At 48.1% G+C, this 24,891-nt stretch overlaps 1 long non-coding RNA gene across 1 annotated transcript; it reads right to left on the reverse strand.

Annotated features, from left to right (window-relative positions):
* Window positions 1-6: 6 nt before the first annotated feature.
* LOC125620170 lies at window positions 7-9,325 on the reverse strand. The gene is made up of 3 exons (XR_007351750.1): window positions 9,186-9,325; window positions 7,110-7,210; window positions 7-498 (listed from the first exon to the last, which is right to left on the reverse strand). It is a non-coding gene; the product is annotated as an uncharacterized LOC125620170 (long non-coding RNA).
* Between the last annotated feature and the right edge of the window lie 15,566 nt (window positions 9,326-24,891).

Below are 24,891 nucleotides of genomic sequence, written 5' to 3' on the forward strand. Positions count from 1 at the left end.
CCCCCCCCCCCCAGGTCTGTGGCTTGCAGATGCACCATTCCAATCTCTACTTCCCTCCTCACATGGCAATCTCTGGTGTGTCCTTGTGACTCTGTTAAGTCTTCTTATAAGGACACCAGTCCTTGGATCAAGATCCACTTGTCTTAACTAATTACATCTGCAAATGTTCAATTTCCAAACAAGGTCGTGTTGACAGGTACTGGACTTCAATATATCTTTCTTGGGGACTCAATTCGACCCACACTAGAGTGCATTTTCTATCTTGCACGTTTGGCAGCAGAAGGTATCTGCTGAAATGATTTGATGGAAGTGACTGAAGGGCAGAGGGCTGGAAGGTGAACTTGTGAGTCAGCAACTTGCACATTTCTGCACAGGGAGCAGTGGAGGTTTCATTAGTTGGGGCCAATTCAAACCTTCGCCTCCTCTCCTATCCTTGGATGGAGAGATGGATTTTCAACAGTGGCATCTGAAGTGCAGGATGCCTTTACTCATCTTTACCTGACCCCAAACATAAAAAAAAAAAAAAAAATTGGCAAATAGGTCCATTCACTTTTTTTTTGGGGGGGGGGTGTGATAGTGGTACTGGAGATTGAACTCAGGGTCACTTAACCACTGAGCCACATCCCCAGCCCTATTCTGTAGTTTATTTAGAGACAGGGTCTCACTGAGCTGCTTTGCTTTTGCTGAGGCTGGCTTTGAACTCGCACGATCCTCCTGCCTCGGCCTCCTGAGCTGCTGGGATTACAGAATTTCAAGCAGCTAACACAAACTGTGTTTGTGCACCATTTTTGCACGGGGCACCCCAAACTTTAAAAAAAAAAAGTTGGCAAACTGTCCCATTCGTCATTTATAAGGTGCACTTTCATGTGATGGTTAACATCCCTTTCCAGGGTACCTGTGTGTGTAATTCATTCCAATTTTTAAGAGAGATCTTTCAGAATTCTGCTCAGATTGATCGTCAAACCATTCCGAAAAATTGCGTCTGACTCTGACTCAGGTCTGGCAGGGAGAGCTGCCACAGGCGCTGAGCTCTGGCATCGATCTGTGACTTCCCAGCGGGAGAACCTCAGGGGTGGAAGCCCACAGGCCTGATTGCCTTCCTAGATTAATATTTAATAGGATGACCGCCCCCATCCAGCTTGCCAGCCCGGATCAGTGCCACAAGCCAAGGCTTGGCCTTGCTGTGCGCAAGGGCAGAGGGAAGATTTGGCAAAATTTTAATTAACTGAAGACAAACATACATATGGGGCATGAGTCCATTAGCTAGCAGTACCACCCAGAGAGAAAAGGCCTCACTAATCACATGCCACAGCAGGTGAAATGACCTGTGGACCGCCAGTGTCCATTTGCTTTCGAATTAAAAAACATATTTTCAAAATAAATATGCGTGGGGTCCCTGTTCATCACGCTGTTTCCCCTGAAAAGCAGGAAAGCTGGGATGCTAATGAGCAACTGTTTGCAATATTTCAACTCAGGAAAGCCGAAAACACAAGTGTAGCAAAACAAGGCTGGAATCAACCTTCCCTTGGGGGAGGGAGGGAGGTTGGATGGGAAACCAGGCAAAGGCAATCCGAAATGGAGCCCGGGCTCCAAGGAAGAATACAAATAAGGTCGTCAGCCCGGGCTGGTTCAATCCAATCTCCAAGTGGGTGGGGAATCAGGTGAGGCCAAGATATACCATTTGCTCAAAAAGTCAGCAAAGTTAGATCTTAGAATAGGTCTGCAATTTACCAAGGTTTGTCTGATCTGCAAAATGGCCAAGCAGCAGGGCTGGTACTGGAGTTTACAATATTCTAGAAGGAAGAATATGTTCAGCTTGGTCAGAAAGTGGGTACTTCATTCACTCATTAGGATATACATTTTTTGCTTCATATATAATAAGTGGTGTCCCAAGCCTTGGGACAGAGAGTGAGGAAGGAGGTTTAACAAAGCCCGCGTTCTCATGCAGTTTATATTGGAGTGGGAGGAGGTCCATCAACAACTAAAATATATATTTAAAAAAATTTTCTAAAAAAAAAGTAGGGAGGATCAAAGTTAAGGAGATTGGATTTTATTCCAAATGCCATTATTTGTATGAACCCTGTCATTCCCACCAGATCGCAAGCTTCAAGAAGGCAGAGATTATGTCTGTCTTGCTCACTCTATATTTACTGTGCATTCCAGAGCATGAAGGGGCTGCCTTTTCTTTCTCTTTGAGCCTGATCTTCCTTGGATGCCTCTACAGTGTGGTGAGCCAGACTCCAAGATGGCCTCCAGTGACCCGGGCCTCCTCATGTAGCCCTCTTCTTGCACGTGGAGTCAGAGCTGGCCCTCCAAGACCAGTAAAATAAGGTACAAGTGCTACAGAATGACATTCAAGGCAAGGCCATAAGAGTCATTCCAAGGTCTATCTTGGCATCTTGGATTTCTTATTCTGGGGAGGCTGGTGGCCACACCAAGAGGACTCTCGGCAGGAGAGGCCCAAGTGGAGAGGACTGAGCTCCTGGACAAGCCAGCAGCCAACTTGCCACTGACAGGCAGGGAGCCTTCAGGTGATTGCCCAGCTCACTTACTGCAGCTGCCAAGACCCTGAGCCAGAACCACTCAGCTGGGTGCCTCTCAGGTACCTGACCCACGGAAACCGTGGGAGATGGAGAGTGATTATAATGCTGAGCCATTGAGTTTTGGAGGACCCGTTAAGGACCCTTTTCATCTGGGACAGAGGGTCAGAAAGCACCTGAGACCAGGTGAGGACTAACATTTTTCCTCCATGGCACCTAACAGTCAGGTCTGAATGAAACTATTTAAAAATAGATTTATCAATTATTATCTTCTATAAAGGGGACTGAAGTCAAGGAACTTAAAAGACATACTCTGAAGAATCTAGCCCCCGTGTAACTTCCCCAAGTTTATTATTTTTGTTACCCTGGTCTAGTCTCCCAGCAAAAAGCTCTCAAATGCGTGTTTGAAGTAACACAAAGAAGGGGAGAGGGGTTAGGGAGAGGCTCTGCCCCCCTCCAAAATGGCTTTATTTTTATGTTTTATTATATTTTTGATTCCTCCTGCCTCAGTTCCACGGAGGAGGAAATTCTACAGGCTTAGGCTGCAGAGCTGCCAAGGGAATGAAGTCCAGACAGCCCCATGGGGCAGGGCAGCCGGGGTGGGGGCTTTGTAGGAAATGAGGTAGGACCAGGAGGTTGAAGGAAATGAGGTGGCTCAGGGCTCCAGGGGCCCAGACACGTAGCCCTGCAAACCAGCCTTCCTGGAATTCCTGTTCTTGTCAGAGCCCAGTCTCCCAGGTGAGAATGTGGCCTCACCTCAAATAGCTGTAAGAGCTGAATGTCCAGCAAGTTATTCCTCCTCAGACAACCCCCTCCTGACGCATTTGTCTGGCTACTTATTTCTGTAATTAACTGATACTGTTCAGTTGAGGTCTGTTGCATCCTTGTTTCAAAATAAATTTTACCCAGAACTCCTGTGTATTAAACCCATAAAAATCAGGTTGGCAATGGGAGAGGGGAGCTGAGTCGGCCTGTTGAGTGTCCAGAGGCCCTTCCCAGGACCCTAGCTTAAAAGACACAGACTTGAGGACCTTATGGAGCCTACCACATTGTTTTTTGAATGATGTGATATTTGTGATGACTTGTGCCTCTGTTTTTTTCCCCTCTACTCCAAATAAATAGATTAATCATCCTGAGATAGCATCTCATCACACCCTCATGCCTAAGGCCTCTGGGGGATCCTTCTTCTCAGAGTTAAGGTCAAAACCTCTTCCTGGGCCCTGTCCCAGCTCCCTAGATATTAACCCACTCTCCTTCCCTACAACCCCCCTCCATGCTCCAATTCCTGGCCCTGTGTTTGCATTTCCTGCCTCTGGAATACCATCTCCCTCTCCCCTGGGGACACATTCCCCCTAGCCTGAGGGACTTTTCCTCATGGGCACCATTAGCATATGCTATCTGCACCCAGTCCTTTGGCCTTTAAAATTAACTATGGATCAAAAGTCACAGAAACAGGAGAGTGGGGGTGGGGATCCTGAGGGATAGTCTAGTTTAAGCTCTTATTAGATAGAGAGTCCATTTCTCCAGACTGGTGAGCCATTCTGGCTGCTTCTTGAAATTTAAGACCGTGCCTTAACTGTCTCTGAATTCCGTCTACACTGTAGGAGTTCGGTTAATATGTATGGAGTTCTTGATGAGCTGACTGGTGGTCGAGGACCAGCAACGCATTCCTCTTCGTTTTGAGTTTGATCAAATTCAGAGCTGAGATTGCAGGCTGACAGGCATCAGCTGAGGAGAAAGTATGTTCGTCCAAATGCCACTGCCAGACCCTGCCTCTGGAGGGTAGGCGTCAATGGGACGTCCCTCCATCCCCATCCGGAGTCTTGCTAGGCAACAGCGTGTTGAAGATTCAGGCAAGTCTGGCTTTGATGTTTTCAACTGTGTGTCTCTGGGCAAGTCACTTAGTGTCTCTGAATGTTAATCATCTAATCTATAACATCAGGAGGATTAGGAAAATGTTTATAAAGCACTTGGTCACCTAGGAACCTAGTAAATAGTTGTGACTTTGATTTATTATTATTTTAAAAATATTTATTTATTTATTTTGCAGAGCTGGGGATTGAACCCAGCCTCGCACATGCTAGGCAAGGGCTCTCTACCATGGTTACATCCCCAGAACCAGGACTGGGAAAAGTCTGGGATTCATTTATGGGGTGGAATTATTGCTGTTTTGTTTTTTTTTTTTTAAGCAGCACTACTCTTGTTTCCATTTTATTGTGAAAAATGGAAAACACATAGTAAAGTAGAAAGCATTTTTACAGCCAATAGCTGTATGCTAATCACCTAGGTTCTACCATTACCATTTCACTGAAATTGCTTTTCAATTATCCATCTTTCTGTCCCTTTGTCTACCTTACCTTATTTTAGTGATGCATTTCAAAGTAAATTGCTGGCATTGGTACCCTTTCCTCTAAATACTTTGGCTTGTGTATACTTAGCTAGAGTTCAGTATTTTTTTAGGGTTTTCAATGGATGTAATATCTATTTGTCGCATTCCCCCCCACCCCCNCCCCCACCCCCATCCCCATCCCCATACTGAGGATTAAATCCAGGGTCACTTTACCATTGAGCTACCCCCACCCTTTTAAAAAAAGGGGGTAGCTACCTCTCCAGCCACCCCCACCCTTTTAAAAAAAATGGGGGGCTGGGGATGTGGCTCAAGCGGTAGCGCGCTCACCTGGCATGTGTGCGGCCTGGGTTCCATCCTCAGCACCACATACAAAAAAAAGATGTTGTGTCTGCCAAGAACTAAAAAAATAAATATTAAAAAAAATTCTCTCTCTCTCTCTCTCTCTCTCTCTCTCTCTCCCTCTGTCTCTCTCTCTCTCAAAAAAAAATTGTTTAAAAAAATTTTTTTGAGACAGGGTCTTACTAAGTTGCTTAGGGCCTTGCTAAGTTGCTGAGGCTGGCCTCAAACTTGCAATCCTCCTGCCTTACTCCAGAGTTGCTGGGGTAACAGGCATGCACCATCACACCTGGCTGGATATAAAATTCAGATACAAAGAAATGCATGAACCATAAGTGTACATTTGCTAAGTTTTGACAGATGCAAATACCGGTGTGATCCAAACTCCCATCAAGTTATACAAAACATTTCCATCTCCACAGAAAATATGCCTGTACCCTTTTCTAGTCGTTCCCTCTCTCCACCCCTAGGCCTCCTGCCAAATTATCATTCAGAGTTTTTTCCTCCCTCGATTACCTGTTACAGAACATCATGTAAGTGGAAGCGTATGCAAGCCAGTCCTCCAGGGAGCTTTGGATCAACCCGGTTCTCCCCTTTCTCACCTGTGGTTCGCAAAAATAACTGTAGGATTCACAGTGAATGAACATCTTGATAAGAAGGAACTGGCTAGACCAACCCAGGCTCCGTTCCCCACTCCCCGACCCCCTGACCCCATCCCAAACAGGATGTCTTTTAACATTCCCTGGGGTATAAAAGCAAGGGTAGGTTGGGTGGGTTGCTTTTGGGGATCCTTCAGCTGTCGTGGGACATGCATAGTAGAGACTCCTCTCCTGAGCCTTGTGGGTTGCCCTCAGCAGGTGCTGGGCTTCTGTTGTCCCTTGCTGCTTAGCTGTATAATGAGCCTCCTTTACCTTCTGTCTCACTAGACTTTGCTAAACTGGCAACCGTGCACAGCGACACCTGCTTCCCATCATGGGCTGTGTGTTCTTTTATATGAGGCTCCTTTCACTGTGCATAATGTTTTGAAACTCATCCATGTTGTGCAATCAGTGGGTATATCCTTTTATCGCTGAATAGTATTTCATTGCGTGACGATACAACCACCTGTTTATCTCCTTATCCTGCTGTTAGGTTTGGTGCCTAACCACTGAGCCCTTTTTAAAATATTATTTTAAGTCAGGGTCTTGCTGAGTTGCTTAGGACCTCGTAAGTTGCTGAAGCTGGTTTTGAACTCTGGATCCTCCTGCCCCAGCCTCCCGGGCTACTGGGATTACAGGTATGTGTAAACCGTGCCTGACCTCTGCTGTTAGTTTTTAATAAATGCTAGTTATATCCCATCTTCCTTTATGGTAGATCATCATCAACATGCCACAGGGTTCAGCCAGGGGGGAATTGGCATTTCTGAGATAGAAAATAAACTCAGAGAGAGAAGATGCATCTCCCAATGGATCTCGAGCCAGTTCTCTCCTGGTTTAAATCAACCCGTAGATACAACATCATCACAGATAGAAGATTAGACTTTAATTTCCTCCTGGGAGATCCTGTGCCCTGTCTTATTCTCATTCAGTGCGCTTCCCCCAGCTTCCTCCACCATGAAATGACTTGGAGCCAATTAAGAGCCCTGTGCCTCCTCATCAGTGATATTTATGACTATGGAAATATTTATGATGCATGGAGAGGGCTCAGGTCAGGGAGGAGACAGAGCTTTTGCTGCCCTTGGAAATGGGATTTGTCTCCTGCTTGTTTTTGCCAGGGTTGTGAAAAGGAAGACGGCAGGTCTTACAGTTTGGGGTTGCTTCCCCCCTCCCCTTTTCTTTCTTTTCAGCTAACCTTTGCATTCAGGCTGGGGATTCTTGGTGATAAACCCTTTGGTTACTACTGACCTCCACACCATGAATGAGGGCAGCACTCTGCTTTACTGGACACTTTGGTAGAATCACCTCCGCTTCCGGAGTCTGCCCTCAAATGCCCTGTCCGGCTAGAGCTGTAAAATACAAGGAGAAGACATTTTTTAATTCAATGATGAAAATCTCTGCATTGTGAAAGAGGTTCAAAACCTGCTGCTGGAAGCCACCTAAATGCCTCTGCATAGAGAGGCAAGGGCCAGAGAGTCATTTTGGTTTTGGTACAGCTGGGGGGCGGGGGAGGCCATCACCTCCAACTTGCATTTTTCTTTAGTTTCTCTACATTCCGTCGCCCATCCCCCAGGGACCTCCTTGCTCCTTCCTGGGTCTGTGGCCTCCACCTGCACGTGGGGGTCCCATCCTTTACTCAGACCCAGTTCATGTCCATTTTCAAGGACTCCGATGCAAAGGGTTCTTCCAGGGCTGGGTGCTGCCTGCCTAGCATGCACGAGGCCCTGGTTCAGTCCCCAGCACAAACACTGCCTCTGTCCCTCCTATGATACTGAGATGTGTTTATAAAAATATGCATCAATGCACATTTCCATAGGTAGCCTCGCTCAGGACTGCCTCCCGAGTGACTTGAAAACAGCACCTCTGCCTGGTTTCTGTCCCTCTGTGGCCTCGCCCCTCCTCAATGCTGTGCTGCGAGGGTCCTGAAGGCCACGCTGGAGATCTCGGTGGGCAGATGGAGCAGCCTCTTCTGGGTCCAGTGTCCTTCTGCCCTGAGGACCAGTCCCCTCCCTGTGGACCCCCGTGACTCAGCAAGGTCCTTGTCACTTCTCTATCATTCTGTCTTTTTCTTTATTGGACTTTATTCCCCCCAGTTCCATCAAGAAGGTGGTCCCATTCTCCAAAGGAGGGCCATGGTGTCCCTTCTCTGGGAACAGCTTGGGCTCTCCCTGTGTGCAGTTGGGTCCCAGCCCCACTTTGGTGCCCTGATGCTTCAGGGAGCGGTCACCTTCTACTACCCTCGCCTGAGCACCTCCCGCCCAATAGCCTTTTCCCCCAGGGCAAAGCATGGTTTGGCCCTCTGGGAACTTATGATTTAGTCAGAGGGACACAGGCAGATTGTGAAATGTTCTATAACAAACTCCCGGAGTTAATTAATATTAAAGGTGTTGATACAGCAAGTCATGCCGTGTGACAGAGGGCTGTATGAGTGGTACTAATAATACCACGGTCACTCAGGGGAGAGAGAAGCCCAGGGCTCTGTTGCCCAGGAAGGGCTTGTAGGTGTGACCTGCAGGACAGGGCAGGCAGGACCTTCCTGCAAACATTTTTCAACCTGTCTTCAACCACAGCGTAACAATGCTCCTTAACCTGAGGTACAACTGCTCCCCCACCCAGAGGGATTTTGGAGGCTTTCTTTTCAGTTCATTGTTGGGGTGACTGGGGGCTGCTTTAGAAGCATGTAGTGCCTGGAAATCAGAAAAGGAAAATGTCCTGCAATAAAGGGCTGGTCCCATGTCCCACTGGTCGGACCTAATTTGAAAATCATGACATGTAGGGGTCATGGGTCATCTCCATGGCTCCAAGAACTCCACCTTGGCTCGTAAAAAAACAAACAAAACAAAACTCTAGTAGAATCCATACACGGTGAATGGGATTATGCTCATCTGGAGGTAACCTATGTCTAGTAGACTGGCCTGGTCACTGGTCACCAGCCCACTGAAACAAGGGTAAATTGACCTGTGATGAACTTATTCACAATTTTGCAGGCAGAAAAAGCAAGAATTTTTTTTTTTTTTAATAATTTTCAGTACAAATTAAGGTTTAATGTTAAACCAACATCTAAAGGTTCTATTTTGAATTTCATGTAAAGTCAGCCCTTGTCAAGTTACCAGTGCTCAGGGCCAATAGGGACATTACCCGGCAGTGGGAGTCTCTCCAGAGAACACTGTTCTTAAGTGGGGGGAGACAGTTGGGAACTGAGACTCCTCTTAGGGAGGCTGGACGGGAAGGGTGGAGTTAGGGAATCTGAAGCCCTATCAGTGGCTCTATCTTGCCTGGGGAGGAGGGAAGACTGGAGGGGTGTCCGAAGGCCAGAGTACTTACCCAGTCACTATCACCTCCCAGGCACGGGGCCAGGCCCAAGGTACAGTAGTAAACAAGATGAGTCCTTGAGCCACTTGTACCTGCACCCCAGACAGACATACAGATGATTACAGGGCAGCAGAGAGCTCGAGAAAAGTGAGTCTGAGAATAATGACGTAGCAGGTTTATCCAGCCCTCTCAGGGGAGGCGGAGACCTTGGTCACTGGTCACTTGACCGACTGGCTCTGCAGGTCTCACCAGGGCTGGAGGAAAGGAACCCTGCTCCCCGGGGCTGCCCCAGGGATTGGAACACAGGGGCATCTGGCCAGACAGGAGTGGGATGAGCATCAGGAAAAGCCCCAGGGCCAGAGCCAAGGAATCTGAGCCCAATTCTAGTCTAGGGGGCCGGAAATAGGGCTTGACTGGGGACAGGGACTTGGGGACGCTGGCTGGTCACCAGCTAAAGGGCTGGAGCTTGGTTCTTTGCCTTGTGGGCAGTGGGCTTGAGGGGGTGTGGCCTGACTTAAAGGAACCACTGACTCCAATTAAAATCAAATTAAAGCAAGCTTATTATTTCGACCGGCCGGGCTGCCTCTCCCTCCCAAAAAGGCAGGAACAAGACAGCAACCCCACCTTTCCTACAGCCCAGCTTTATAGCCCAGAAAGTTACACAAAGGGGGGTTACAGATAACAGAACTCTGACAAGCATCACACTAATGGTAGTTTACATTTTTTTGCTGGCCCCAACATCAGAATTTATGAGGACCATTAGAGCCTCAGAGAGGATCGTTGTCTGGCCAGGGAAGGCCAATATTTATGAGGTGTCACTAAAGTTTCAGAGAGGGCTGCCATCTGGTCAGAGAGCCAGCCATGGGTGAGTTCAAGACACGGGCAGGCATTCCAAGCAGGTTCAGAATTTTCAGTAATTTATAGTCAAGCCGAAATTATCTTTTCATGGCTTTGTGGCGAGATGGCTCCCAATTTTAGTAAAAGATCAGGTTGGGTCTATCAGACAAGGCGTTACTTCATGAGTGGCAGCCTGGGGTCAGAGGGGCTGTGTGTGACTCAGTCAGCGTCCAACAGGACCAGATGTTGCACTCACTGGAATAACTCAAGGAGGTGGAATAACTCAAGGTGTGAGAGGGGAGTGGGGGAGCCCTGAGGGGTGGGAGGGTGACTCTGCAGCCATCAGCCAAGCTGCAGCCTCCAGGCCCTAAGCAAAGGGGGAGGAAAGTGGGTTCTGAAACCAGGAAGGAGGAAAGTTGTGTAGAGAAACGTGAGCGAGACCGAGGGGCACGGCTAGCCTGGGGCCTCCGCATGGGAGACCCCAGGGACTAAGTGCTGCCACCCCACTCCCTCCATTCCCCAGCCCCCATGGCTCCACACTGGCCAAACCAGTGAGAGGTCAGAGGACACGGAGCTGGGAGGGGAAGACCAGGGTGACCAGAAAGAACACCCCATTATATATCAACCCACCAGGTGCGGTGGCGCATGTCTGTCATCCCTGTGGTTTGGGAGGCTGAGGCAGGAGGATCACAAGTTCAAAGCCAGCCTCAGCAATTTAGGGAGGCCCTAAGCAACTCAAGGAGACCCTGTCTCTAAATAAAAAACGGGCTGGGGGTGTGCTCAGTGGTTAAGTGCTCCTGGGTTCAATCCACAGTACAAAAAAAAATCAATCAAGAACCCAGACTCCTGGAGATGGGGTGCTGCACCTGATGTGATTCTTCCCCCTCCCCTGCCTGACTGCCCAGGCACACCGTGTTCCTCTCTGGATCCGTCCACCCTCTTCACGCCACCATCCACCCTCCTCACGCCACCATCATCTTGTGTGCGTTTCTCTGGCAGCTGCCTGACTGGCCTTCCTGCCTGTTCCTTCCTCCAGCCTCTGTCAGCCAGGCAACCAATCTTCCCAACAAGATCCCAATAGGACAATTCCTCTGTAAATTGAGCTTCCTTTCACCTCCAACATGAAGTCCCAATATTTTTAAAAATATATATTTTTAGTTGTAGATGGACACGACACCTCTATTTTATGTATCAGTTTTTATGTGTTGTTGAGGGTTGAACCCAGGGCCTCACATGTGCTAGGCAAGTGCTCCACCACTGAGCCATCACCTTGGCCCCAAGTCCCAATATCTTCTCACGCCTTATGAGGCCTTTCCAGCCTCTCTCTCTTTTTTTTTTTTGCTAATTCTATTTCAATTCATCATCTCTTCCATTCTCAATCTCCCTTCAACAAACCCTTCTCCCTAAATCTGGCCCGCTGTGGTCCAAACACATAGAACTACTCTCTGCTCTTTCTCTCTGACCCCAGGGGCTTTGCACATGTTGTTTCTCTTCCTAAAAATCAGGAGGTCATCTCTAACCTGACCCTTCCTCATTCCTCACTCCTTTGTTGCTACTTGCCCAAGGGTTTGGTGCGGCTCCTATATGCTTCCATAGCACCTTGAGCCTGCCCAACTTAAAAAATTCATTTATAGGTATTTACTGAGCGACTGGATTGTACCAAGCCCTTCCTAACTGAGCTTGGAGCTTGCCATGTTCTTCCTTTCATTCTTCATCTAACCAACCCTTACTCATTCTTCGGGTCTCAGCCAGACTCTTATTTCCCACAGGCGGGTCCCCCTACTTATTCCCAGTTTCCTAATGGTTTGGTTGATGGACGTCTTCCCCGCCCATGGGCGGGGCCAGGTCTGTTTCAGCCTCCACGTTCCCATCCTAGTTCAATGGGCGGCCTGTGCTGGGCGCCGGCCACCTAGTGGTGAGGGGAGGGATAGACAGCTGCTGCCCTCAGACCATGCTAAGAAATTATGTTCCTGGGGTGGACTCAGGTCTTGTGGGGCCTGCAGCTTAGACGACTTGGGGGATTTTTTTCTAAGAACACAAAGTTACAGACACAAAATCGGGTACGAAAGCGAACCTTCGTTTAGTGTGTAAAAATACAACGGATGTCATAAAATATAAAACAATCAGGTAATTTTTGTTAATTAACTGCCCTGCACAAACTGTCAGACTCCCCCTCTACACTTGTTGGCTCGATTTTCTTTTATCATCTCCTCATATGCAGCAATTTGTGATGTTTCCTGTGTAGAGAAAGAAAAGAAAATGATGTGTTTTTTTTTTCTCTAGCAAAATAAAAATTATATTTAGAAGTCAGGCTCATGGTGCATACCTGTGATCCTGCCACTCTGGAGGCTGAGGCAGGAGGATCACAAATTTGAGGCCAGCCTCAGCAACTTAGGGAAAACTTTTCTCAAAAACAAAAAAACCCAAATAATTCTGTTTATTGTTGATGGATGGGATGCATAAAACGTGTGACTTCACAGCCAGACATGCTTGTTGTTTGTAGGAATGCTACGGTTTCTACCCTGCAAGCACAGGAATTCGGATAAATCCTATTTTGGCATAATTCCTCTTAAAGAGAAAAAAAAAAAGCATATAATTGTCTTCACTGCATTATTCAATACATGCCTCATATATATGACCAGATGTTGTGAGGACTGAATCCCGCCCTTGTTATAATCTTTCACATCTGGTGACTGGAAGAATTTCCCACAGACAGCTTTTGGCTTAACACTATTCGAATCCTGTTTCTACTCCGTTGACCAAATGCCTCCAGGCAGGTTCCATAGGACACTGTCACACCTGGCTTGATCCTGGGCCCCACACCTCAGTTTCGCAGTTCCGGGTAGGCCAGCACCATGGCAGTCGTCTTCCTGGAAGCCATGTCTGCACAGAGGTGGCCAGCGAACACTGGACACAAAAATAACTGCAAACTGTCGGGTGCAGTGGTGCATCCCTGTAATCCCAGTGGCTTGGAGGCTGAGGAGGGAGGATTGCAGATTAGAAGCCAGCCTCAGCAATTTAGTAAGGCCGTAAGCAACCTAGCCAGGCCCCACCACAAAATATAACAAATAAAATAAAAAGGGCTAGGGATGGGGCTGAGTGGTTGAGCACCCTGGGGTTCAACCCCTGGTATCCCTCCAAATGAACTCAGAACCCCAAAGCTGTTAAACTAAATTTCCCTTTAACCAGATCCTCAAAATGCCCATGACCACTTCAGTGCCAGCCAGCATGAGGGGACATGTGACAAGAGGGGAAGCCTGAAGGGAAAGAGACAGGATTCTTGATTGGGATCGGGTGTGGTCAAAAATAGCTGACCTTTGCAAATTTTACAAAAATACATGACCCGGGAGCACGTTGTTAGGGCCCCTTTCAGAACGTCTCAGGGGTGGGCCCTGAAGCTTATAAACTTCACTCACTTCGTGGTAAACTTGCCTCTGCCTGTATTTTATTCATTGTAATTCTGTGCCCAAGCACCACGCCTGGCACATAGTAGTTGCTTAATAAACATCTGCTGAGCAAGGGTAAGTGCTGTTTGGCCTCGGACCCTCTCTCTCCAGGGAATTTCATTGCTTCCTTTCAGAGCTGGCGCTCACGGAGTAGTCAAGTGGATACTGGAGGTAATGGAGGGGGCGGGGGAGGCTGTCCCAGCTCCTGGCAGCTGGGCCAATAAGCCACCGCCAACACTCCGCTGCCCTCGTTAGCAGCGAGGTGCCCTGGCTGCCCTCTGAGGTGGTTCTAATTGGCTCTGATCAGGGAGAGCCAGGTCAGGGCTTCACTAACAGTGACAGCAGCTCGGTCATTAGAAGAGCCGGTGGAAGGGAGGCACTGGGAATGCCATTTCTGAGCACAGGGCAATTGCAGACAGAACCGTCTGGTCTCTGTGCTGTGGGGCTGGTTTCTGTGGGTCGTCAGGGAGTGGCCTTAGGATCCCACCCACATTCTTCTTTGAGGCCTTGGGTCCAGCCAGCAGAAGTCCTCTGGATTCCCCAGAGGATGGCTCTAGGGGTCTCCAGCGATGACTGTTTAGAATCTAAACATCTAGAACCTAAAATCCCCCACCACTTGGTACGTGTGACATCTCCAAGGCACGCTCGGGAGCCAGCACCGCAGTGAGTGGGGACCTCCTGGTGCCCGCCAGCCCTGGGCTCACGGCCCTGTGACAGGGCTGCTTGCGCTGCCTTTGTTTATTTACTTATCCATCTGTCTTCCAAGAGGGACTGCCAGCTCCTCAAGCACCGACCCAGTCGTGTCTTTATATTCCTGCTTATTTCCCAGCACGGAGCCTGGCCCTTGGCCAAAGGAAGGGAGAGGAAGACTTGGGTGAGAATGAGATGGAGGGTCGTGGGCATGGAGATTTGCAGGAGAAATAACCTAGGAAGGTTTGACCTGTGGATTCAAAGGGTGGCTCACATTCCAGCTCCACCGCTGTGTTCATCAGGACCAAGAGGTGCTGAGAGTGACAGAAGTCCCCAAGAGAGCGACTTACACAAGGTGGACGCTGATTCCTCTTGGAGACCCAGGCTCCTGCTCCCTGGTGGTTTTGCTTGTGACCCTGTCACATCATGAGCTCTGGCTGGCACTTCTCTGCTCCACTGTCCTGTCTGAGTTCCATTAGCAGAAGCGGGAAAGAAGAGGAGCCACGCAGACTGTCTTTGCTTGTAGCCACGCCCACAATTTAGCCAGGCGGATACTCCTGCTGCAACAGAGTGGGGGGCTGTCTTATTTTTATTTTTATTTTTTATCAGTTCTTATAATTATTACATTTATTTAATGAAATTGAAGTTCGGAAACAGAAATATAGTATCAGGTAAGATTAAATTTGGATAACCTAAAATGTAATGTCAATGGTTATTAGAAATAAAATCAAAATTTAAAAAAAGAACACATCTTGAAAAACCAGCCTCTATCTCAGAGCAAAGCCTGTTCAAGGAAGGGACATGACCTTTGTCCCTGGAAAGACCCACAGAGCACTCCTAGGCACATTCCCACCCTGCTAAGTGGTTTATCTACAAATAACAGGAGAGATCTGCTGCGCCAGGTGTCCCTGACTCAGTCAGGCTAGGTGGGGACCCATAGCAACCCCCTAGCAGCCACCAATCAGCATGAGACAGGGAGATACCTGGGATGCCAGATGACCCTCCCAGTAGTTTATGGTGGTTGATAACGTGTTGGGAAACCATGTAGTTCAGTAGGAACAGCCCTCTTGGCTTAAACCAATCAGTTCAAATGAATCCCCCTCTTGAAGTAACCAATCACCTCTACCCAACTTGTTCCCGCCAGTGAATGTGCTAATCATGTTTTAGAGTTGTTATTTGATTTTCCTGCGGTGTGTGATGATTTGCTAAGAGATGCTATGATGTATGTGAAGTCCCTGCCTTCCCCAAAGAGTGTATAAAACTGCTGCAAACCCTGGGCTCGGGGCCTCTCAGCGTCACCAGTTGCTGTGTGTGCGTGTGGAGGACCGAGCTAGCTCGCAATAAACACCTCTTTGCTTTTTACATCGATCTTGGGTCTCTGGTGGTCCTTTGGGGGTCCCGAATTCGAGCATAACAATCTCACGGTACTTTTCCATTTCAATACCCCTAAAGTGTGTTGCTTCTAGTCAATAGACTAATGTCTTTAAAGCCCACTGGAAAAAAGAAGTAGAAACTGCACAAACTAAATCCCGTATGGAGAAAGTGATGTTTGGCGTTCCCCTGTACAGTTTATCCGCTCAGGCAGAGGTGCCTGCAATTCATCATCATCACAATAACTTTTCTTGAGTTTTTTTTTTTTTTTTTAAATGAGGGACTGCAATTTTAATCTACAAGGCCACACGCTCAGCTAGACACGGGGGTCTTTCTGGGCATGGTGGCACATGCCTGTAATCCCAGAGGCTCAGGAGGCTGAGGCAGGAGGATTGCAACTTCAAAGATGGCCTCAGAAACTTAGCAAGGCCCTAACCGACCTAGTGTAGACCCTGTCTCTAAATAAAATATTTTAAAAAGGGCTGGATGCTGCTCAATGGTTAAGTGCCTCTGGGTTCGATGCCCAGTACCAAAAATAAATAAATAAGAAACAGGGGTTTATTATTCTACAAGAAGGAAATATTGGACTTTAGAGAAAATAGTGTCTTTCATACTTCTCTAATTTTCAGTTTCCTCATTCAAGAGTTACAGGGTTGTAAGAACACCTCAGTGAAGTGCCTGGCATTTACTAAGGGTTCAGTTATTACTATTTTACTGTGGTTGTGTGAGGCTGGCAGGAAAAGCTGTCTGCTGCAGGGAGTTTGTGTACTCAAGGCAGCTGGCCTGAATCTAAGCCTTCACTAGCAGTGCTACTCACCTGCTCTGTGACCTGGGCTTAGTTACTTGACCCTTCTGAGCCCCGGTTTTCTCACCTATCGAATGTAGGTAATACTACTCCTTTTTTTTATGGAGTTGTGATGATTATTTGAGATACTGTATGAAGCACGAGTCCTCTTTAGCCTACCACTGAGCAATAACTACTTTGTAGGCTGTTTCTGTCATTACTAACTGAGACAAACCCAGAGTGGCCTAGAGACCATCTGTGAACAAGATGATGGAGAAATTTCCATAGGATTCTTTCTGCCCCCACCACCAAACCCCAAAATCGAACTCATCCTAAGGGGTGGCACTATTTGCTGTAACCAGGAGGCAATAAATTAACTTGGCCTCCAGTGACTGCATGGATATGCTTGCCTCTTGAATTCTCTCCAAAGAGAGCTGACCTTAAAAAGCCAGGGAACACCCTCTGCCTTCCAGCTTGTTTTCACTTCCCGAAGCTGTCAGCAGTTCTCATCTCCAGGGTATTTTTCCCAAAGGAGCCAGGCTAGAAGGTTCAGGGCCAGGAATCCCAACTGGCACTGGCAGGACTTGGAGGGGGCGGTGCCTGGCTGTGTTGGGACTGGGACTGCCTGTCCCCTCAGGCAGGAGTCGCCAGGGAGCAAAAAGAGCTAGCATGAGGTCAGCCAGACTGCAGCTTGATGAGACCAGCAAAACACTCCATTGCTCTTCTGCTCGGGCTCCTGGGATGAGTGGTTAGGTCCCCAGGGTTTCCTGCGCGTTTATTCTTAGGAGGCCCAAGGCTCAGAGGAGAGGCAGGACTTAGAGGCACAGATCCTCTGCAGGTCCTCACTGTCACTTCTGTTTCTTGCAGGAGCCAAATTGAGACCCTCTGCCATTTATTTACCTTCTTTACAGACAGCTCCCCACCTCTTCCCTGAGCAGAGGGAAGACTGGGTGGGCAAATGAAGGACACTGGCTGGACCCCGCTCACTGGCTCCCAGGACATCCTCCCCCTTGGCCTTCAGGACACTGGCTTCCATCCATCTTCACAGCCCTGGGCAACTCCTGGGTGACCCACCTGTAAACAGAACCGCTGTTGGATAGCAGAAGGCTCCCAGCTAAACCAAGGATCTGCCCCTTTCCTGGAGTCCGCAATGTGTCAGTCAAAGCGAAAAATTGGAAAACAAACTAAATGACTAAGGAAAGGAGGACTTCAGTCGGGCAGATGATGATTCCATCGCTTTGGGTGATATTATGCGACCAATAAAAAAAATATAATCATGAAGATTATGGATGACTCGGAAAGATTGCTTCTATTATGGCGCTCGATGAAAATAAATATGAAATCTCATCTTTGTCATGAGGGTAAAAATGACGTGTGTATCTGGACAAGGAACATCAAAAAAGAAAAAAAATGGAATGGTAGGATTATGGGTACAATCCCCTCTTTCTTTGATGTATTCTGATATCTCTCCCTGTGTTCATGTACTAAGTTTTAAAAAAATCACTTTAAAATCTTGTTCAATGCCCTATTGCTGTGCTTCTGAAGCCAGAATCAGACGGGCAGTCAGTATAGATAGGGAAATGGAGTCAGGATCCGGGCAGTCAGTATAGATAGGGAAATGGAGTCAGGATCCGGGAGGCCAATTTTGAGTGAGGCCAGGAAGTTGGAGACTGTCCCCTGAGGCCTTGAGATGTTAATTCCTTCAGAGCCCTTCCTCCACCCTTATCAAGAACCTGCCCCTGCTCCAACCTATTGCCTAGGTAACCTGTCCCAGGAATTGTCCCTCCCTACAGGGAGCCATAAGGTTGTTAAAGTGTCCTGGGCTGCTCCTTCCTGCCCTTCCCCCTTCAGCCCACCTGTGTCCCACTTTTGGGCTGTCCAACCGGGCATTCCTGGGCCTAGTCACGTAGGCAGGAAGGAGAAAGATAAGGGGAAGAGGGTAGGAGAGCCTAGGAAGCCCAGGACATAAAAAAAGGGCAGAACACCTGGCCTTTGGGGATGCCAGGACACCAGCCATGGCCCCCTCCTCCCTCCCGAGCACATTTTTAAATAAACCCTGCTTCAAATGCTTGCCTCGCATGCTTCTCCAACGTTCAAACTTCAACATGTGGGGAAGCAGGACCGGCGGTATTCCTTCCACCCCCGGTGCCCCCACAAATAAGGAAAAAAAGAATCTGAACCACTGAGGTTTGCATCTGGCTCCTTTATTTGATATCAACTTTTTAATCAATCTTCGCAGGAAAAGACAGAACTATTTTAAAAAGAAAGCAAAGCCCCCGGGTAATGGGTTCCCTGGTCGGGACTCCTTCCAGTAGATGGTGACTGCTGCAAGCAGGTCATCAGGGCCCTGGCCAGTCCCAGCCCTGCAGTGAGGCTGGTCAATAACAGAAGGTCCCCTGGAGCAGGCCTTCCAGGTGGGGTAACTGCTATGGTCGGAGCAAAGCTGGATTTGGAGAATGAACAGGAGAAATAAGAAATGATGATTTCTTCAGTAGGGCCACTTGAATACTATTATGGTTTAGATTTCAGATGTCGTCCAAGAGCTCACATCCTCAAGGCTGGGTTGCCAGCTTGTGGAGCTAGCGGGAGGGGGTTGGACCTTAAGGAGGTAGGGCCTAGTGGAAGGAAGTCAGCCCCCCCCCCCCTTAAAGGGGACATGGAGACCCTGGTCCCTTGCTCTTTTGCTTCCCAGAAGCCATGGGGTGAGCAGCACCCTCTTCCATGCACTCTTGCATTCATCCCACCATGACGTTAGGCCTCACCACACTGGAGCCAATCGACCATGGAATGAAACTGCTGAAACTATGAGCCAAAATAAACCTTTCATTTATTTTAAGTTGATTTTCTCAGTTATTTTGTCACAGCAACAGAAAGCTGACTAACACAAATGCCATTCTTGCTACCATCCCCTTGTGTAAGCCTGAGCACATCACTCAGTCTCTCTCCAAATTAAAGGATCCAAATCGAACCTGCCTCTAAATGTCTGATGCAGAAACCTATAAAAGCCAATGGTGCTGAGCACTGGACAAATAGGAAGCACAGTCCATTGTGAGAACATGAGATCGGAAGTCAGAGAGTCTGGATTCAAGTCAAGACTCTGTCACTTTGACTTTCTGCTACTAGCTTTTTAGTCTCAGTTTCCTATCAATAAAATAGGGATGATACTCTAATCACGATTGTTGGGAAAAATAAAAGCTTTGTAAATTGTGAAGCATGCATATCAGGTTGCTAGGGCTACCCTGATAAAATTCCGCATCTGGGTGGCTTCCACAACAGACATTTACTTTTTCACAATTCTGGAAGCTATATGTCTGAGAGGAAGGTGTCTGCAGGGTGGGTTTCTTTCAAAGCCTCTCTTCTTGGCTCCCTTCCCTCTGTCTGTGCATGGTCTTTCTCTGTGAGCATCTGTCTCCTAATATCTTTGAGGACACCAGCCATATTGGACGAGGGCCCACCCTAATGACCTCCTTTTAACTTAATTACCTCTTTAAAGACCGTGTCTCCAAATACACTTATGTTCTGAGGTCCTGGGGCTTAGGACTTCAACCTACAAATTTGGTGGGGGGGCCACAATTCAGCGTATCAAAGAACAATGTAGATATTTTTCTGGATCGACCCAGGACTGCCTACTGTGGGCATTTAGAACCCAGTGGGAGATAGCCTTGCTGACCGTTTTCCACAGCAGCATCATGGAGGGAGGCAGGAGGAGATACCTGCCAAAATCCGGAGTTTATTATCCCTGCTGCGATGGGGCTGGGATCTTCCAAGACTGTGCGGCTTCCAGTCTTGTTCAGCAAATAAATGAGCTGTCTTCCCTTTGGCTTGGAATGCCTTTTTGTAGAGAAGGAGTTGTCAAATACTCAACAGCTACCAACTGGGGTGAAACAGGTATGTTTGGACTGTGGGCATTTTCTCTGTTTGCATGCATGAGTGTTTTCTGGAACATTCCATCCAGGTCCTTTAAGGAGTTCTCATCAGCTGAAGGACAAATTAAGGACAGGGAGGCCAGGTGGTTTTTTCCTCAGACTTCTTCCCCAAGTGTTTGCTTTTACTTGCTGGGAAAGGGCTTTTCAAGGGCTTCCTTGGTGCCTGGGGCTATGCTGGGGACTGGGAGGAATTTACTGCTTAGCTGGGCCTGTTTGGTAAACACAGATAGGAACCCACAGGGAGGAGCCAGCCTGAGGGGTCAGGGACTGGGAATGCACTTGTGCCAGGCTTTGGGGGCAGAGCAGAGGGGGGCCCCTCAGCCTCAGCATGGCGGGCTGTTTGGCCTGCTCTGATATTTTATTTTCTTTGGGAAAGCCATTCTATGTGACTCAGGTGGGGTTGACCTCACCTCCTAACACAGGGAGGGTACCTGTCTTACTTTTGGCTGTCTAGCCTTTATCACAATGATTGGCAGGGAGTTGGGCACATGACTCAAATATAGCCAATCAGAGTCCACTTTAGGCACTGATGTGGCTGCCATAGGAGAGTAGCTCTGTCTGCCTCCTGGGTAACCAGCTCTAAGGGTGATTGTGGAGCTGTTTGCAGCCATCTCTAGGGGTACAGAGGAAGCAATCATCTGGAGAAAATGAAGCAAATGTACAAAGAGAAACAACTGAGAGATGGAAGCTAAAGGCAATTCAGGTGTTTGTTCCATAGCAATGAAAAACCGAATAACATAGAGATGGATGGCGGGGTCCTGTGGAATGAGGATCTTTGACCTCGTGGCAACGAAACCCGACTTCGTAACTCGATCTGGATGCCTCAACCCATATTATCAACCCAGCACCATCTCCAAATTATGTTGTTATCTGCTGTCCGTTTCAGATGCATGTCATTCCAGTCTCAAAAACATGTCAGCTCCTGTCACCCAATGTCTTTCTGTTTGCATGGCTCTAAACCCGAGGGAGTCTGCAGGATGACCTCGCCAGTGGTGACACTTTACATTCCAGAGAAGACCTGGGCCAGGGCTCTGTCCACTGATCCACTGAGGGAAGTGGCCTCCCTTTCCTTCCTGTATTCGCTTTTGTTCGGGCTTGCAAAGTGGGAGCCTGTTCCCACTCCAAGGTCTTAATGCAGCTTTTCTAACTCAATTTTCAGGGGTGATAGCAGGATCACCCCTGAATGTTGGATCTGCAGTATCCTGGGTTTCCTTTTGCACAAGGTACTTGGCACGGTTTCCCCTCTGCTATGGAAGCCTGGCAGCTTGGGCTTCTCTCCCTGCTGTGTGACACAGCATGAGGGCTTGGACAGGAGCCTATTATCCTTCCCTTAATGTTTTTGTTTGTGTTACTGTCAAATATCATCTTCTTAAAGGTTGGTTCCTGGCCTTTCTTAAGAGCAGATTTTTTTTTTTTTTTTTAAAGTGGCCACGTGCCTTAGGTCCTATCCGTATGAGATGGCTTTTATTATTGATGAAGCTATCCTATTCCAGTGTACACAGTCACCTGCCTCGCCAGGTCAGGAGCTGCGAACCTCTTTCCTGGCAGTGTTCAGCCTCACAGTGATGTGAATACAAAGTGGTCTGCATCGCAGGTGATGAGCCCCCAGGGCCATAACCTGAGCGCAGGAGATGTCATAGGAGAAGAGATGCCCTTTCCGCTCTGGCTGCGGGCACTCTGACTCACCTGGAGAAGGAACACCAGGGAGAAGGCCTGGACTAGTGACCCCTGTGTTTTGTCCTTTTGTTTCTTCTGAGATTAACGATGCTGATAATTTGCTGAGGGTCTGTTAATGTGCCGGATACTTAAAGAGCTCAGGATGTGTTACATCGTGTTAACTTCAAGAGAATTTTACAGGGTGGAGAATATTATTCCCATTTTATAAATAAACAAACTGAGAGAGATGGAGAGACTACCTGAAGAAATTAAAAGACTTTTTATGAAGCCAGAGGTGGCCCTGGGCTCTAGAGAGCTGGCAGGTGGCCAGCACACAGGTGGCCTGCCGCCCCTGGTAGTTAGGAAACAGAGGTTCTGGGACAGGCTCCAAGAAGGTGGCCAAGTGAGAACTTCCCTAATTCCTGGTGCTCTCAGAGGGAGGCAGCTCACCCACAGCCAGACCCAGTCCTTAGGGGTAGGGGACAGGGGAGATGGCCCTCCTCAAGTAGCTGCTGATTTAATATTAGATTGTAGAAATTTGGCTAATTCCATTTGTTTACATAATTCCATGCCCATGAGTCTTACAAGATGGGGGCCTGAGGTAAAACTATCAATTGGTTTATTATAATTGTTACTCCCAGGCACTACACATGCTAAACAAACAAAAATCTTCTTAATCTGAGCCCCTTGGGCCAGTAAGCAGGGCTACAGTCCTTTCCTCGTCCCAATGGTGAATTCCATTCTCGAGTAGCTCTGAATCCTCCACTTCATCGTCAATGAAATTGATGTCAGTGGGCCAGGGGGACATGCAGGGTGCACTATTGACTCTTAAATTCTATAGCAAAAGCTCTTTTAATTGCTTTGACAGAGGGTAGGGGAGCCAGGATGTGGCAACCAGGCACAAGAAGGCTAGGGACCACCACCAGGTTGTTTTTTTTTTTTTTTAATTTGTCTGCATCATGGCATCCATTTTCCATTCTTTCCACCTGCAGAATTCACGCAAGAGTCAGAAACAGGAATATGGAAAGGAAAGACCCAAGGACACTCAGTGAGTCCAGGCACGGTCATTGGCCAGCGTCTATGTACTGAGTGAGCTAGTGGCGGTGGGGACCTAAGGTGTGGCCTTGACCTCTGCAGGCACTTGCTTTACCTGAGGAGACTCTCCAGGTGCAGCGTGGTGAGGAAAGAGACTCACAGCAGCCTCAGTGCAAGACAGGGATTTGCTCACTTCGGCTGCGCTGTGTCTACTTGAAAGTCCTCCTTCTCTTTCCCACAGGGCCACAGCAGTTGGCCTTTCTATCTGTTTCAGTGCCTGGGTGTGGCTGGTTTGGAAGTCATTCAGGGGATCTCTCGTTCCTGGGGGACACACTAGATTTGAACAGATCTGCCTTTGGGTCTTTCCTCCTGGAGGACCAGGTTGCCCTTGGTCCTCAGCCTCATTTCTCTCTTTCTTCTTTCATTCCAGTTTCAATTCTCACCCTGCTCCACTTAGAACTTTGTAAGCTGGAAAAAGAAGTCCTCTTTGGGCAGCAGTAGCCTGCGCTGGGCTGCAGAGCTGGATGAGCAGGGATGGGTGGGATTTCTGGCCCCAGTTTCCCCCTTAGTGAGTGATCTTGTGCAACAAATGCCCTGCAAGATTGAATGCAGTGGCCTTGCTAGTGATTGCCATTTTCTTACCTTATGTTACAAAGGTAAGCTGCAGAAACCCTTCCAGAAGCAAGGCGAGGAGTTAATAAGACATATCTGTGATAGATCTGGGCAGGCTATTCCTCCTCCTCTGCTCAGTGGAGAGGAGCATGTGGTCCTGGTAGGAGCAGGTCTGTACCCTTGGTAAGGGAGTGGGTAAGACCCCGGGGGGAGGCTGCTTTAGAAATGCAATATGCTGAGCAGGGTGGGCTGCATGGAAACTCCAGGCCAGGCCTTTGGAGAGACAGTGAGTCTGGGCCTTGGCAGGAATTCAGCATGGATTTTGACAGGCCTGGATGTGAAGATTTTGGAGCAGGAACAGTGATGTGATTTGATGCAGTCAGATGACAGCTGATATAGACAGACAGCAAAAGCTGTCAGTAACTGACCAGAGCCAGAGCCTTAGGAAAGGCAAGAGGGAGAAGAGGGGAGAGAGGGAGAGGAGGGGATATAATGCAACCGTCCCTGTTTGGCACACTGTAATAGAGGATGCTATGGTGGCTCAGGGTGGGCTTTGGAGTCAGTAATGGGGAAAAGTGGGGACAGCTGTCTTAAGCAACTGTGTGAGAAAGAGTGCCCTTTGCTAAGACATGGAACACACATGTCACAAACTGAGATGAGGAATACAGAAGACCCAGGCACGGTGAAGCATGCCTGTAATCCCAGTGGCTCGGGAGGCTGAGGCGGGAGGATCACAAGTTCAAAGCCAGCCTCAGCAAAAAGCGAGGCACCAAGCCACTCAGTAAGACTCTGTCTCTAAATAAAATACAAAATAGGGCTGGGGATGTGGCTCAGTGGTCGAGTGTCCCTGAGTTCAATTCTCAGTACTCCCTCCCCACCAAAAAAAGATGGGTGGAAGAATGTGAGTGGACTATTGGGCATCTGGGCTGGAACAGCAAGTGAGAGAGCAGCCCCTGGAAGGCAGGTTCCTGAAGGACAGGGCTTTTAGCCAGCTCAGCCAAACTCTGCATCCCCAGGACCTGCAGGAACGTCGGGCATCCTGGAGGTGCTCAGTCAATATCTGTGGAATGAGTCTGTCACTCAGATATGGGGGGACCTCATATCTGGACGTCCTCACTCATGTTCTCATATGCATCTTGGTGCAGCACATTCTGTTCTCCCAACTCCCAAACAGAGCAACTCCACAGTGCATTAATGAATGGTACCTGTCGCATAGGAGCTATGCAATAAATGATGGACATTAAATTATTATTATTAATAATATTAACATGGTATTAATAACATATCAACTAACGTAACAGATATTATATATAGATAGATAATAGTAGGTAATATGCCAAAAATTTCAAGGGAAGTTAGGG

Source organism: Marmota marmota, unplaced genomic scaffold (genome assembly GCF_001458135.2).
Source record: "Marmota marmota marmota unplaced genomic scaffold, marMar, whole genome shotgun sequence".
Classification (NCBI taxonomy): Eukaryota; Metazoa; Chordata; class Mammalia; order Rodentia; family Sciuridae; genus Marmota; species Marmota marmota.